Source organism: Lates calcarifer, linkage group LG24 (assembly GCF_001640805.2).
Source record: "Lates calcarifer isolate ASB-BC8 linkage group LG24, TLL_Latcal_v3, whole genome shotgun sequence".
Taxonomy (NCBI): Eukaryota; Metazoa; Chordata; class Actinopteri; family Centropomidae; genus Lates; species Lates calcarifer.
Window position 1 is genome coordinate 8,516,225 of NC_066856.1, and position 13,934 is coordinate 8,530,158.

Sequence of the window (13,934 nt, forward strand, 5' to 3'; positions counted from 1 at the left end):
TTTCACAACTCTGGCTTTTTGCCTTTCCCCACTCTGTGGCTCAGCATTATAAGACTGAACTGTCAGCTAGCATCATGTGCTAAGATGTTAGCATCAGACAGGACGCTTTCCACACCAAGGACTGGTAAAAGCTAACAAACCAACAAAAAGGATGGTCCAACAATATAACTGTACATAGATATTGCAACTGCACAGCAGCCAAAAAGAAAAAAAAAGAACTTTTTAAAAACAAATGGATGGATTGTGTCATGTTTATGGGGACAGCCTTCAAAAGGTTGAAATTGGAATTGTTCTTCTGGATGTCAAAGGGATTTTCATGGCGCAATCATATCCTACACAATATGTACTCTTCAACATCTGGGTTACATAGGAAATGCACCCTGAGGTTTTAATAAGAAGAAGCCCCTATGGCTAAAACTTTAAATAAACTAAACCAAAAATGTTATTGATGTTTTATATATAGAGAGTAGTCGCATTAGTTTTTGTTACTGTACTGTTTGAGGTCTCAACTGTACCGTATCACGGTAATAACATGGTTTTGAAACCGTTTTTTTATTTTGTCACAGACCTGTTGTCATAGTTGAAATGACGTTTATTGTAGATGGTATTTGAACAACTTCTGGAAATAGTTCATCAAGTATGTTTGTTGCTCATTGTTGTGATACATTAAAAACTGTATCTGCAAACCAGTTTGGTCGCATCAAATATTCTTTATTTCAATGTCAATCATTAGTGTTCTTATTTTATCAGCTTTTCTTTTACACATCTCATTCATAATGTTTTACATTAAAGTCAAAGTAGCACAGAATTTGCCTGTCAATCACTTTTAATGCAATGCTTTAACTTTTCAGTCATAAATGTTCTCCTTATCACATTATATTATAATGTAATACATATTATCTATATTGTTCTGTTATATAACAAAGTTACATTACTTTGTGGTTTGATTGTTTAAATATTTTGACAGTAATTTTAAATATAATTGTGTATTAACCAGTACACCATAAATGTAAGTTTTAGTAGTGTCACTGAAATTTCCAATGCAGTTCTAGATGACCATAACATTTTATACTTGAGTGGACAATTTACTACACATTTTGAAAACATTTTTGTCTCTGTTTTTTAATGTTGTTTCCATTATGATTACACTTTCAATTAGGGCACATCTTTTTCCAAAACTTCAAGGTATGCCTACGCCACACATGATATGTATTGTGTCAACATCCCTCTAATAATTGTCATGCCAGTCACTGACAGACTAAAATTCTAAATCATATAATGGGTATTTCCCGTCATTATGCTATTTGTGGTAATCTGACTCTGAGCAGATGCAGGGATTATGTTTGAAAGTGTTTGCTAATCTGGATCTGATCAGGTGCTGCTCTAGACCTATCCCATTAGAAGGGAAAAGTCCACAATAATAAATCACAACCATGGATAAACAGATATATAACCACAACAGAGAGCAATGAACATTTGTTAGTCCCTTCAACTGGAATGGTTGATCCTTTTTTTTACAGGTGTGTAAGGCCCATGCAGAATTACATTAGATAGATAGATAGATAGATAGATAGATAGGAAATTGTGTTTTGTGCCGCAGACTATGTACAGCTTTTAAAATTCTAAGAAGCAAAATTGATGCCAATCTGAGACAGGAGGCTGACTTTTAAGATCTGAGGTCAACAGATGCTGCCACATTAAAAATTGCACCACAGGAAGACCTCAACACAATACATCACACCCTGCCAGCGAGACGTGTCCACCACCAGTGTCAGGGTCACGGAGAAAGCCAACATTCACAAGTCATTAAATCCACCTAATGAAATTTCACAAGGACATCTAAAATGAAGGGGAAGATGAGGATCTTTTCACTCTGGTGGAATCGGTTGTGGCCTTTATTGTTTCGCTCGAACACTTCAGCGTAAAGTGAAACAGCCGCGACATGTAAAAGCCTCAAAAACAGCTTTTTTCTCCCCCCTTCTGACTTCACCCCTCGCCCTTGACAAATGTGCTGCTGAATGGTCCTTTTCCGTTGCTCACCCTTAAAGTGCAGGCAGTTGCCGAGGTAGGGCCCCCCCACACACAAACCATACTATGGGATTGAATTGCATTTGACCTTTGTGGAGAATAATGGCTGAAGGCCTTTCATTTTTCTGGCCTTCTCAGTGCCTAGAAGAGGGAACTCTTTACACTGTGTTTTCACTATGGTCTGTCAGTAATTTACAAGCAAGGTGACAGGTTGATCTGTGCACTGCGAATGTGTGGCATGTGTGTTTGTGTACAAGAGGGTATACACAAGTGTATTGTTTGCCAATTCTGACTCACATCCTCTGAAATTACTGTTTATAGGTCCACTAAAATATAAAACCTTGAAAAAAGAACCATTTTGATGTGACTGTATTTTGGGGGCCACCCAATTCCACTACTTAACTGCACTGTCCTAGAATAAAAAGGCCCTCTGAAGAGAAGAGTAGTTCATAGCTAGTTCAGACACAGCTTTGCTAAAGAGGCCACAGCAGTGAGCGGTCTTGCCCTGAATACACGATAAAAGGTTTACTGTAAATTCTAAATGGCATTTTCTGCAACCCATACATCACTCATGACCATTAGGTTCCACCCTCACTGCACAGTGCACCCTTCTAGCCACAGCTTTCCAGATGATACAGTACAGAGGCTGCAGTGGAGGCAGATCTGGCTTTGAATAGCCTGCAGCCAATGGATTTTCTCTGGATAATACAATGTTTGGGACAGAGAGGCAGGGATTAGTCCAGACGGATACATCCACCACCCCCCACATGCCCAATCTAATTAGACTGGAATCAGTTTAAGATGAAAGCAAGCCCTAGCATCACCGCACTAAATACTGGAATTAGTATTCCCCGCATGGGAATTTAATGACGGAGACTGAAAATCCAATCACATTCACTTCCAGTTTAGCCCCTCATGCATTGGGCCTGGACAATGACGAAACGAAAGAACAACAACAATGATTTGTCTGTCAATAGATATTGACCAGCTTCACATCTGAGGCCTCTTGCGTATTGGCGTTACTATGTTGTCATCATTTAACGAGGATAAACAGCTTATAATCAGATATTTAGACAGTCTGTCTCTGATGTAAACCTTTGTCACATTTTGACTCTTCCAGAAGCCATAACAGAAACGAATGAAAACAGGAACAGGAGAGGAGGAGGAAATAGCTTGTTTTAGAACAAACCCACCCGTAGTCTTGTGTTTCTATTCATCGACAATACATTCATGTATGGGTTCATCTGTGGAATTCAAATCAATAGTGTATCCACAAATATACTCTTTCAGTGCTTCTATGTTGTTGTTTTTTAGCCCTACAAAAAAGTTAACATGTTTTGTGGGAAAAAGGAGGACTTTGCTTGTTCTCGCTCATTTGTTCTTCTTACTTAGAAGGCTGCATTTGCACATGACATCCTTAAACAGAGATTGGGGAAGTTAGTTATTAATCAGCTCCTTACATCAAAGCTGTGATTGCTGCATAGGAATTGAAACTGTCAAATTATTGTTATCAGGCAGACAGCATCAGATCCTTTTTAGTTTCTATTATCCTTCAGACTTTGAGCCCACATTCACTGATAAAACAGAACATATTTTGCAGCACACATTCATATGAAACATTCTTACAGTCTCTTGACTTTATCTTGCCCTTATTATTATTTCCCAACCTAAGTATATGCAGTCAAGGGAACTCTATTTTAAAACTGCTAAATTGCAAGCCATATTTCAGCGTCAGGTTGGTGATTAACAGCACAGACCGGAAATAACTCCAGCACCTGGGTTCCATCCACCACACAATATCTCCTACACCTGTGATTCATCCACCAAAGCATTACACCTGAGAAATCAGGAAACCATTGTCCCCCGTGAACAAATACTCAACATGAAATCTTATTATTTATTGCTGGCTGTATTTGGGGGTATGCACCAAAACAGAACCTGTTGTTTTTCTGCTAACAGGTGTAATGTAACTTTTCGACTCATCCAACAACTGATTCTGCAAAACTTTGCAACTTTTTAGCCCCAGGAGGAAATTCAGTGTGCTTTTTTAGTAAATGAGGAGATAAATATTGTTTGTACAGTTGGCAGCACTGCATTGGTGGGGAAGAGGACATAGAAATAGGCAACAAAAGGCACAATTCTTGTAGTGATGCATCCTTTAAGATGGGAAATAAACATTAACAGCAGTTTTTCTGGATTAACCCAGGTGTCAACAAAGGCTGCACACAAACTAACATATTCAAAAGGCAATCTAATCTCTCTTTTTTGTGTATTTTTCTTTGGCCTTCCTGCTTTAAGCATTTACTACTGCAATACATTTCATTTCTGAGGCACAAAAGGAAAGAAGGAAGGTGAAGAAAATGGAGGGGGCAGGAGTACACCTGCCTTATTATTGCATTGTGGATGAAGGATACAATCACTGCTGGCATTTCTACAAGACACACAGCCAACTAACACGTATTTTAAAGTGAAAGAGAAGGTGGAGGAGGTGTGAGGGAGAAAGGGAGGCAGGCCTGGGAGAGAAAGAAAAAGAGACGCAGACAGACGGGACAACAGGCTGACAGAGACTGAGTGTCAGGGACAGACAGAAAGAGAGAAAGAAAGGAAGTAGGTGATACAGGCAGCAAAATGAGCAAGTGATAGAAGTGAAGTGAGAGTGAGAGCAGGAGAGAAAGAAAGGGAGGGGCAACCTGAGAGAAATCAAACATGGGCTCTGTGCAACAGAGGTACGTCGGCAAACGAGCATGTTATGGCAGCCCGCTGGGACTTCCCCGGCAGATCGTTTGTGCTGTTTCCCAATCTGTTCTGAGGAGCAGCACAGCCCCACATGGGGACGTGTGAAGGCGTCAAGATGGGATTGCTTAAGACAGATGAAACAAGGTGTTTTTTGATGCCATCTCGAGCGGACAAAAGCCTGATTTCCTGTTTTGCCTGTGACACAAAGGGTGCTATGTAGTTTGTGGAACAGTTCAAGGCTCTTTTGTTGTCAGGGCTGTAAATAACTAAACACACGAGAGGTGAAGTTATGGAGGGGCTGGATCCACATGCCAAAAACTGAAAAATATGTGGCACATTTTCTCTTTTTTGGCATTTCTAACGCTTTACCACCTGTAACAAACAAACAGCATTACAGTTCTCTCATCAGTTCTTTACATATGTTCCTCCAGTGTGAAAACGACCTATAAAGTGAACATTTTGGAACTTACCCACTTAAATCTGGACAGCCACAGCTTTCTTTGCATTCACTGGACCCCTGAAACAATACCATAGTAACAGAGATCAACATGTCAGACTTTGTAATATTGCTTTACATTTTAAAGGGCGCTGAGCAGTCAGGCTAAGGTTTTTACAAGGCAAGTTGAGTCGTTGGGGAAATAAGGGAGCAATGGAGGAGGGAATGAAGGAATTTTAGGGGGTGATGGGATATGTCTCACTCTTTGTTCACGTACGTGCACACACATACACCCACAAAGTGAAATCATACCATGTGCAGCAGAAGAGCAGGCAGTGAGGAAATAGAAGCTAAATATAAAGTGACACGATGCATTCCCCAGGTCATTCACAGGCCCTGCACCAAATCGCAGAGCTCCACAGCTCGTCATTTATCACACACACGAGCCCAAGTCTTACAAAGAAAATTATAAAGCGGCCAAATAATCATGCCTTGTAATTTATAGAATCACTGATGAAGGGATGAGGAGATGCATTGACATTAAATTGGCTCAGATGCTAGGCATTCTTACAGTTCTCTTTGTATATCAACTCAGCATCCTGGCAGGAACATTTGTAACAAAAAGCTTTTTTAATGTTTAAATGAAAATTTTAATGAGGTCCTGTGTTGCTTTTCCTTTCGAGTCTTTAAGAGCCCTCTAAATCATTAAAACTTGCTCTTTCTTTGATTTCAAGGTCATTTGAAGAAATAAGGCAGCCTTAAGTGGCCCTCGGACCAAAAGTGGCCTATATGCCAAAGACCGCAAATGAATGTAGCCTAATGCTTTTTAATTTGCATTCATCTTTAAAAACACAGAAGAGCCATCTCGAAGTTATAATAGGCTGAGATGGCAGTTGGGGGCCCTCTAGTCATTAGTAGCAATGCAGCTCCTCTAAAATGAAGGCCTTTCTCATCTTGTTTTAACTTAAGCCCATTACTACAAAGATACATTAGCCTGCTGTCCATTGCCTGTTTGTCTGCATACAATACTTCTGTCTCACTATGTCTGTGGGTGCCCACATATGTTCACAAATATGCATGGATTCACCTCCTTCTCCTTCCTGTGAGCGAACACATGCGACACCGCTATTCAGCAAACACATGCATGAAAATAAAAGATGCTAGAAATGGGGACCTTAGGAGGAGACGACATGCATTGTTTGTTTAATCACGTGTTATGAGATGACTCTCTGTAATTATGTTGTCATCTGCCCGCTTCAACACAGCAAAACTGGGCCGCCACAGCATGCCTTGCTCCTCGCTCATAATTCCACACTTCAAGCTTTAACGGTCAAAAGCGAGAAATTCTCTTTTTTTTTCTTTCAGTCTTTCATTCTCATTCCTTTTTTTTTTTTAGAACAAACACCACTGTGTAGAGACAGAAACAGTGAGGTTTTTTTTTTTTTTTTGGAGCCGTCACATAAAGCCTATTTGACAGGCGCTGTGTCAACTCCCAGTGCATATGAGTATAGGGCAACAGATGAACGGTTTTTACGTACTATATTGAACTGATGAGACAGCAAATAACAGTGTGTCCTATTAAACACAGCAAGACGGGTCTTTTTTTATTTTCTCTTATTCCTTCCATCCTTCTCTTTCAATTTTGCTTCATGTCCTCCTTCTCTTCTTTGTTCCATTTCCTTCCCATTCTTTTCCCTCTTTCTTTATCTCCTTCTATCCTGTGTATGTGTGTGTCTTTCTCTCTTCCCCCCCTTTTGCTCTCGCTGCAAGGATAGGTGGTTTGTGTCTGTGAAAAACTGAACATCTCCAGTGAAATTGGTTTTCTGTGGAGAAACTGATGGATCACTCTGTGTTCCTGACGGGAGTAGGGGATTGTTTATGCCATACGGACAAATACATGTATACACGCGCACATACACACACACACACACACATATGCAGGGGTGAGAGGACAAGGGGATTGTTTATGCTGAAGCAGAATGAATTTTGATGAGCTGTAGATTGCTGTTTATGGGAAAATACACTTTTAAGCTGCAAGATATGTAATCTAGATTGTAGCATTCCCTACAATAAATTATGGATTTGGAGGCAACAGCTGCAGCATCCTCCCTCTCACCCTCTAGTTCCACAGCACACATACACAAACACACAGATTAGTAGCAAAATGTCACTGCTTTTAAAGACACATTATTCCATATGACAAATCAGGCACATCCATATACACACACACAGATCATGGACATTTAACTGTAAACTAGTGAGTGGTGGTGACATGCAGCTGATCTGCAGCTGTGAATTTTCCTGCCAATACACACAATGCAGAACACACACACACACACACACACACACAACGTGTTTAAAAGGCTGTTATTGATTATATGAATGCAAATAGTAATCTTTAGTGCAATAGAAATAAAATTACTATTTTTGCTTCTCGTTATATTGTTGTGTTCATATATTTTTAAAATACACTATTTCAAAAAATCATAGAATCAGAAGTTAAACAAAGGATTTATTCCCATTTTCAGCCTGAACAGTTATTATCACCTTTTCTTTAACACCAGCAACCTCCATTACAACAAGTGAGAAATTATTCCATTACCAGCGATCTCTCCTCCTCCTCCTCCTCTTCTGTCAGAAACACGCGCGTTTAGTACTACACGCACACACTAATGTGAATGATGGAGGAGAAGCTTTCTTATTATTCCGACATCCAAGGTAGCGCTGGCTAACATACACACACACAACAGGTTTAAATTTCACACCACATAAGCATCAGATGCTTGCCCACCTGGATCATATATACATGCACACAAGCTGTGAGACATGCTCTAGACTAATTTATATTATTTCATCTTATTGACTATTGGAGCCTTCGGGGTGTTTTATTTTGAAAAATGACAGGAATCTCTGACCATCACATCCGTCTGTGCCTCCTTATACTGCTTGACACACACCTGCCTCTGTCATGGCTGTCATGCCCGGCAAATTAAGGCAGCTAGTTAACAAGCTAAAATGAGTAAAAAAAAACCCCAAACATCTGTGGAGAGCTTCGTTGAAAAGGGGAAAAAGACGTAGTGATGAAACAACAGAAAAACCTAAGACTGTCAAGAAAAACAAAGCTGCATTTGATGGGAAATACCAGGAGTCCAACTTAAAACACGGCTTTATCGAGACAGGTGATTCACGTGCTCCAGGCCTCCTCTACGTAATACGTGGCAACAGGCTATAAAATGGGGCAATGGTGTCTTCAAAAGTGCTTCGACACATAGAGACAAAGCACCCTCCATTAAAAGACAAGCCTGGGCTCAAGTCCTTTGAAGGAAAAACTTGGACAAGAAGGACAGAAGCAAGTCTTGAAGGCCACCATAGCAACAAGTGTAGCTGCATTGAGAACAGCGTACATCATGGCTAACCGAACTGCTAAGGCTAAGAAGCCTTTCACCGTTGAAGAGCTGATGCTGCCTGCAGCTGCGTTATGGTGAGTTGTATTTATAATGTTCTTTACGTGTGTTTGTTTTTTATGACGAATTTATATTCTGGTAATACACCCCCCCACCCCACCCCCCGCGACGGCTTTTCCGTGAAAATATTACCTTGCATGAAACCGGTCCGTGGTTGGTGTTCAAGTGTTGGTGTTTAATTTTGTTTGTTTTGAAATATCCTGTGGGTCTGAGCTCCTACGTATGACTTTGATGTGACCAGAAAAGTTGTTTCTTGTCTTGTTTATAACCAATCATGCTACTATTGTCCTGTACAGAAGTCATAAAAAATGATACTCGATTTCTCCTGGCGTGACATGACTGAACATTGGATGTATTCATGTGTTGGGAAGAAGGTTTTAATTCAGAGATTAAATTCATTCCCTTTGTGTGTTTTTTTTTTTTTTTATATTTCTTTCTTCTTTTTTGTTCCCAGTTTTCATCAGTGCTCATGCAATAACTGGAGAGATGGAGCAAATGTATTCTACCCATATGTATGAATGAATGAATGAATATGATTACAAAGTCTTGGACCCTTTCAAGGACAAAGTGTGTACGTGTGTGTGGTGTGGTGTGTGTGTTCGTACATGTGTATCTTGGTGTTTGTTGTAGTGCATTTTAAAACCAGTATTCCCCTTTGTCCATGTCCTGTTTTAGGGGGAATGGATGCATCTCTGAATTTTCTGAGCATATTCTTCTTTTCCTTGCCTATGTGTGTGTGTGTGCTCATGTGCAATTAAAGGTTCATATAGTGTGTGTGCAGAGGCTGTCTTCTAGGACGCCATGCTGCTTCTTGTGGCATAATGACAATCTACTTCCTCCACGGTGTGAACATACGCAAATACCTATATCTTCCCCTGCTCTCCTACCTCACCTCCTCAGTGGCTGTCACATTCAAATGCAGCCATTTGCAGGTGACGTACCCAGGAAATGCTGTCCTGTAATTGTGTCGCTCTGTCTTCCTGTGGTGAGGTAGCCGGTGGCTTGGTGCCTGCTTGCGACTCACCAGAATTACCAACTGAGGGGAGAGAGGGGTAAAGGGAGGAGAGGAGAGGTACCATTAAAATGCAAAATCACCACTGCGGTGCAGTGTGCGGCGCCTCGCTCCCTCACTCTTTCTCTGAGGCAGCCATCTTATGATGGAACGGGTATGCGTTTGATGGTGTGTGAATGTGTGTCCGTTTGACTCTGTGTGTGTGTGTATGTGTGTGCGCGTGCGTGCACCTATACGTCTGTGTGTTTGATAGAGTGTAGAGTCTAGCTGCGGCGAGGAATGGCGAGATGGTGTAGGGTTGGCAGGCAGGTTTGTGTGTGTGTGTGTGTGTGTGTGTGTGTGTGTGTGTGAGTGCGGGTGTGTATGTGTGAGGCAGGGGTGATAAATCAGAGCTAGGTAAAGGCTTTTTAATGCAGCGGACCCCTCTCCCAGCCTCCATCTTCTGTCAGGGCTCAGTAAAAGATGAGAGCCCCCTGGGGAACAGCACTAGCCCGCAGCATAGCAGGGCTATGCCGCAGGTCACACACACACACATATACGCACACACATGGGGGCCTGACGCATAGCCACTGACTAGGCCTTGTGAATGAGTGAATACATGAATAACTGAATCTATTGAATGCATGAATATATAAATAAAACTTTCCACAGGAGCCACGTTTATTGATGAACACCCCACAAATAAATGTGTTTTTCAAATGTTTTCCAAATGAATTCCTAAATGATTTATGGCCAGTGATATTGCATTTATATCAGAGAAAATATTTTTGTAGAAAACAGAATGGATATTTGGTTCATTTCTGCCTGTGCTCCTAAGGTCAAACAGAGTCTTTGTCGATGATGTGCCTTGAGTTTTGAAGCGGCCCCAAGTTTCAGGGGGCCGGATATGAAAAATATGTGGAATTTGCCAACATCTGACAATACTTAGTCGGCAATATATCTCCTGTCTGATAGAAAAATGTGTTCTGAATTGCAGATACGGTCTCTTTTCTGGCATACCTTTTTAATTTGACTTTGAGAGAAAACACACCAGGTTCCTAGCTAGACAAACAGATATGACTGCTGAATGTTGTGTAGGCCTTTGTGGATGGGGCAGAGAGGACTCCAGCAGCTTGGCGCAGGAGACAAGCGCAAACACTTGAGAACATAATACTTGACAACAAGCCCAGAGTGTCAGTTAGGGGCCCTACAGAGAAAAAGTCTGGCATGTTTGTGAGGAGGATGAAAACAGAGACTCTGAAAATGCCAGAGAGCTGATTCTAAATTAGAATTTGAGAAAATCTAGGGCCCCAATTTATGTCCCTTTTTTTTCATGAATTTGTCCAGTTATTAAACAATCCAGCATTAACTTCCCAGAGGAGGGCATTGCACTGTGCCCAAACCGCAAAAGTCTTAATCTTGGAAAACTGATGTTTACGAAAATTGGTTTTATTTCTAAGATTTGTTTGAAGTTATGTAAAGGGAGAAAAAAAGACATATAATAATGTGAGACAGACTCAGGCACGGGCTGTATTTATATTTATATTATATTATGCCACACTACACTTGACCCTGCTCTAACAGGGTCAGTCATAGTATGCAGATATATATATATATATATATATATATATATATATATATATATAGTAGCTGATGCTACAGGAATATAAATGCATAATGTAGTTGACGTGGTCCCAGCTCTCTTGTCTGAGAGAGTGAGAATTAGCCAAAAAAAGATCTCTGTGGGATAATTAGAGAACCCACAGTACATCATATCACCTGAGAAAAGAAACTACACCATATAGAATAAGCATGTTGTGTTCTATAGTCTTTCAGAGGGATGGCTTTGTTTGGAGAGTACCAACTCCACACTAGAGGTTTAGACCTCATGAAGTACAACAAAACAACATCATAATCAAAGTTTTTTCTCAGGTTACGGTTCCGCATTCACTCAAGAGTGTATCAGCTTCGACAATGCGTAGCTCTATTCACAACTCTGCATTTGTGTGTTTAGAAGCTGCAGTTCAGTTTGTACTGAACTCTGTGCTAACATGAGAAGGTTAATGTGCATGCTTGTGTGTGTTTGTTATTCTTTCTTGTGCATGTGTGTCTCTGTGCATGTCTTGGACCGAGCAGGTTAATGCTGGTTGACACATGCGGTTCACTGATCTCCTGGAGGAGTCGAGACTCACAGCAAAAACCTTCACACACAAGTATCCATGGCAACCACAAAAGTTATGTTTCTTCCTTTCTCTGCAAGCCGGAGATTCCAAGATGCTGAAATGCACAAATACATTGTCATTACCCGGCAGCCTCATACTTAACAGGGTTAGGCTTTTTCTGCCTGCTGTTCTCATTGTTCAGTGTGTTGCCTACACATGTAATTTAGAAATTCCTCTTGTTACATTTTCCAGACAGAAACTCCATATTACCCTTACATACAGGGTTGATGTTCTGCCCACGAGAGGCTGCTATATTGAAAATTCCACCCATGGCCATTATTATATTTCTGTTGTACATTCTTACATATTTTTGTTCTCAACTTGGCTCTGAGATTTGTAATATTAGATTTTGTCAATGAATTGAAGTAATGGTACTCAGATTGGCAGGACATTATCAAATATTCATGACACTTTACATGTGCTCCTGCTTGTATTTGGTTGCTTGTGTGGATTGAGGTCCTTGTAGTAGCATTGATTGACAGATGATGGGGAATAAAGCTCTGTTCTACTCCACTGTCTTCCTCTGTTGTTGCTGACAACTTCTGGTTGATTGCACAATGATCAGAAGCTTTTTTTTTTTCCCCGATAACAGTACATATTTATGGAAATGAGTGTATGGCCTCAGCTGCAACAATATAAAACTAAATATCCATGCACTATATTGTTGCTGTAAAAAGAGCTAAACAAAAAGAGAGAAATAAAGACATTTTGTTTGCATGGTACATCTAATTTCTGCTTCATAAAACTAGATACAAACCACATCTGAACATTCTGATATCCATCTTATAATAATTTTAGTAACCTTGAATACACAGTGACCAGACTAGAAAATGGTGCAACTCTAACTATCAGAATAATGTTATTTAAATTTAGATTTCTTAGTTTGAATTTGAATTTGTACACCACAAATATATTTCTCCAACAATCCTCTTGAAATGTGCACATCACTACATTGTGCCAATAGGTGTGCTAGTACCGGAAAAAGCACAGGCCTCCTTTTTCATCTCTTTTAGGGGAAATAGGAATAAGCACATTGTGTCCTGCACAACATTCTTGAACAAGCAGAGGTTCAATCACATTTGCAGAAGTTATCAAAACTTTCAAAGAGCTCAGCTGGCGCCTTAAGCCACAGGAAATTCACTGGGACATCTGGAGGGATGTGTGCAGATTATTGCTCATTTAGTCTGTTCTAGACATCAGTAGGAAGAGGACTGAGATGGCTAAACACACGCACAGACTGTAAGATGCGCACACACACACAAACAGGCTTGGCTTTGGTAGATCTTACCCTAGGCACAGCACAACACACCTGTCTATAATCCCCCATGATGCCCTCTGGTCGTTTGTCCAATCCCCTCGCTACTCCTGTCCTGCCTCATCCAATGAGAGGACAGGTCAGGTAAAGTTTGCTTCCATCTCTTTAGCCCCGTGTTAGAGTGTGAGGATGTGAAATATAAAATATGCCAGAAAAAAACAAAAAAACACATGCTTGGTGTTTTTATCTGATGCAGTCTCAAATAACTCACTTGTTCAGTCATTTTACAACACTGCAATTTCACGTTCAGAGTATATTTCATTTGTGTTCTTAGCATCATGCACATGGTGGGTCAGGGGAAAAAATATAATGAAATGTTGAAATAAGACAGATCTATAATGTATGTAATATATAAAATCAGTATGTGTAATATTTAAGAACTGAATTAACTACAACATGTTCACCATTTGATTAAAAAAAAAAAACATCCACCAAATTTTAAAAGCTTCAAAGTTTAAATGTGGATAAATACAAATAAATAGATAGGCAATATAACTTCTGCATTTCTGGATTTAAGCAAGGATTATCATTGTTTATCATGTGGAAGAGGAGGATGCAGCCTTCACTGAAACTTTACTGATGTTAATTATGGGAATTTTATTTTCTTGATCTTTGTATTTGAAAACAACACATGTTGAGGTGGACACATAGAGCACATATAGATCCTAAATTATGGGTCTTGAGCACAAAAAAGAAAAGGGCAAAATTTTATATATTCCCAAACCAGTGTCACTCCATCTCT

General features: G+C 40.1%; 1 protein-coding gene and 1 long non-coding RNA gene across 4 annotated transcripts in view; one reads left to right on the forward strand and one right to left on the reverse strand.

Annotated features, from left to right (window-relative positions):
• Positions 1-689, forward strand: part of zfhx4 (zinc finger homeobox 4) — an 81,294-nt gene extending 80,605 nt beyond the window's left edge. For all 3 annotated transcript variants that reach the window (XM_018702006.2, XM_018702007.2, XM_051066609.1), the window contains one exon: positions 1-689. This exon is cut by the window's left edge and continues 3,668 nt beyond it. The gene's annotated coding sequence lies outside the window, so the exon portion shown is untranslated.
• LOC108900782 (uncharacterized) overlaps positions 1-8,855 on the reverse strand; it is a 27,271-nt gene extending 18,416 nt beyond the window's left edge. Inside the window, exons 1-2 of the long non-coding RNA XR_001963794.2 lie at positions 8,797-8,855; positions 5,235-5,281 (exon numbers count right to left, since the gene is read on the reverse strand). This is a non-coding gene — a long non-coding RNA (uncharacterized LOC108900782). The remainder of the gene's footprint in view (positions 1-5,234; positions 5,282-8,796) is intronic.
• Between the last annotated feature and the right edge of the window lie 5,079 nt (positions 8,856-13,934).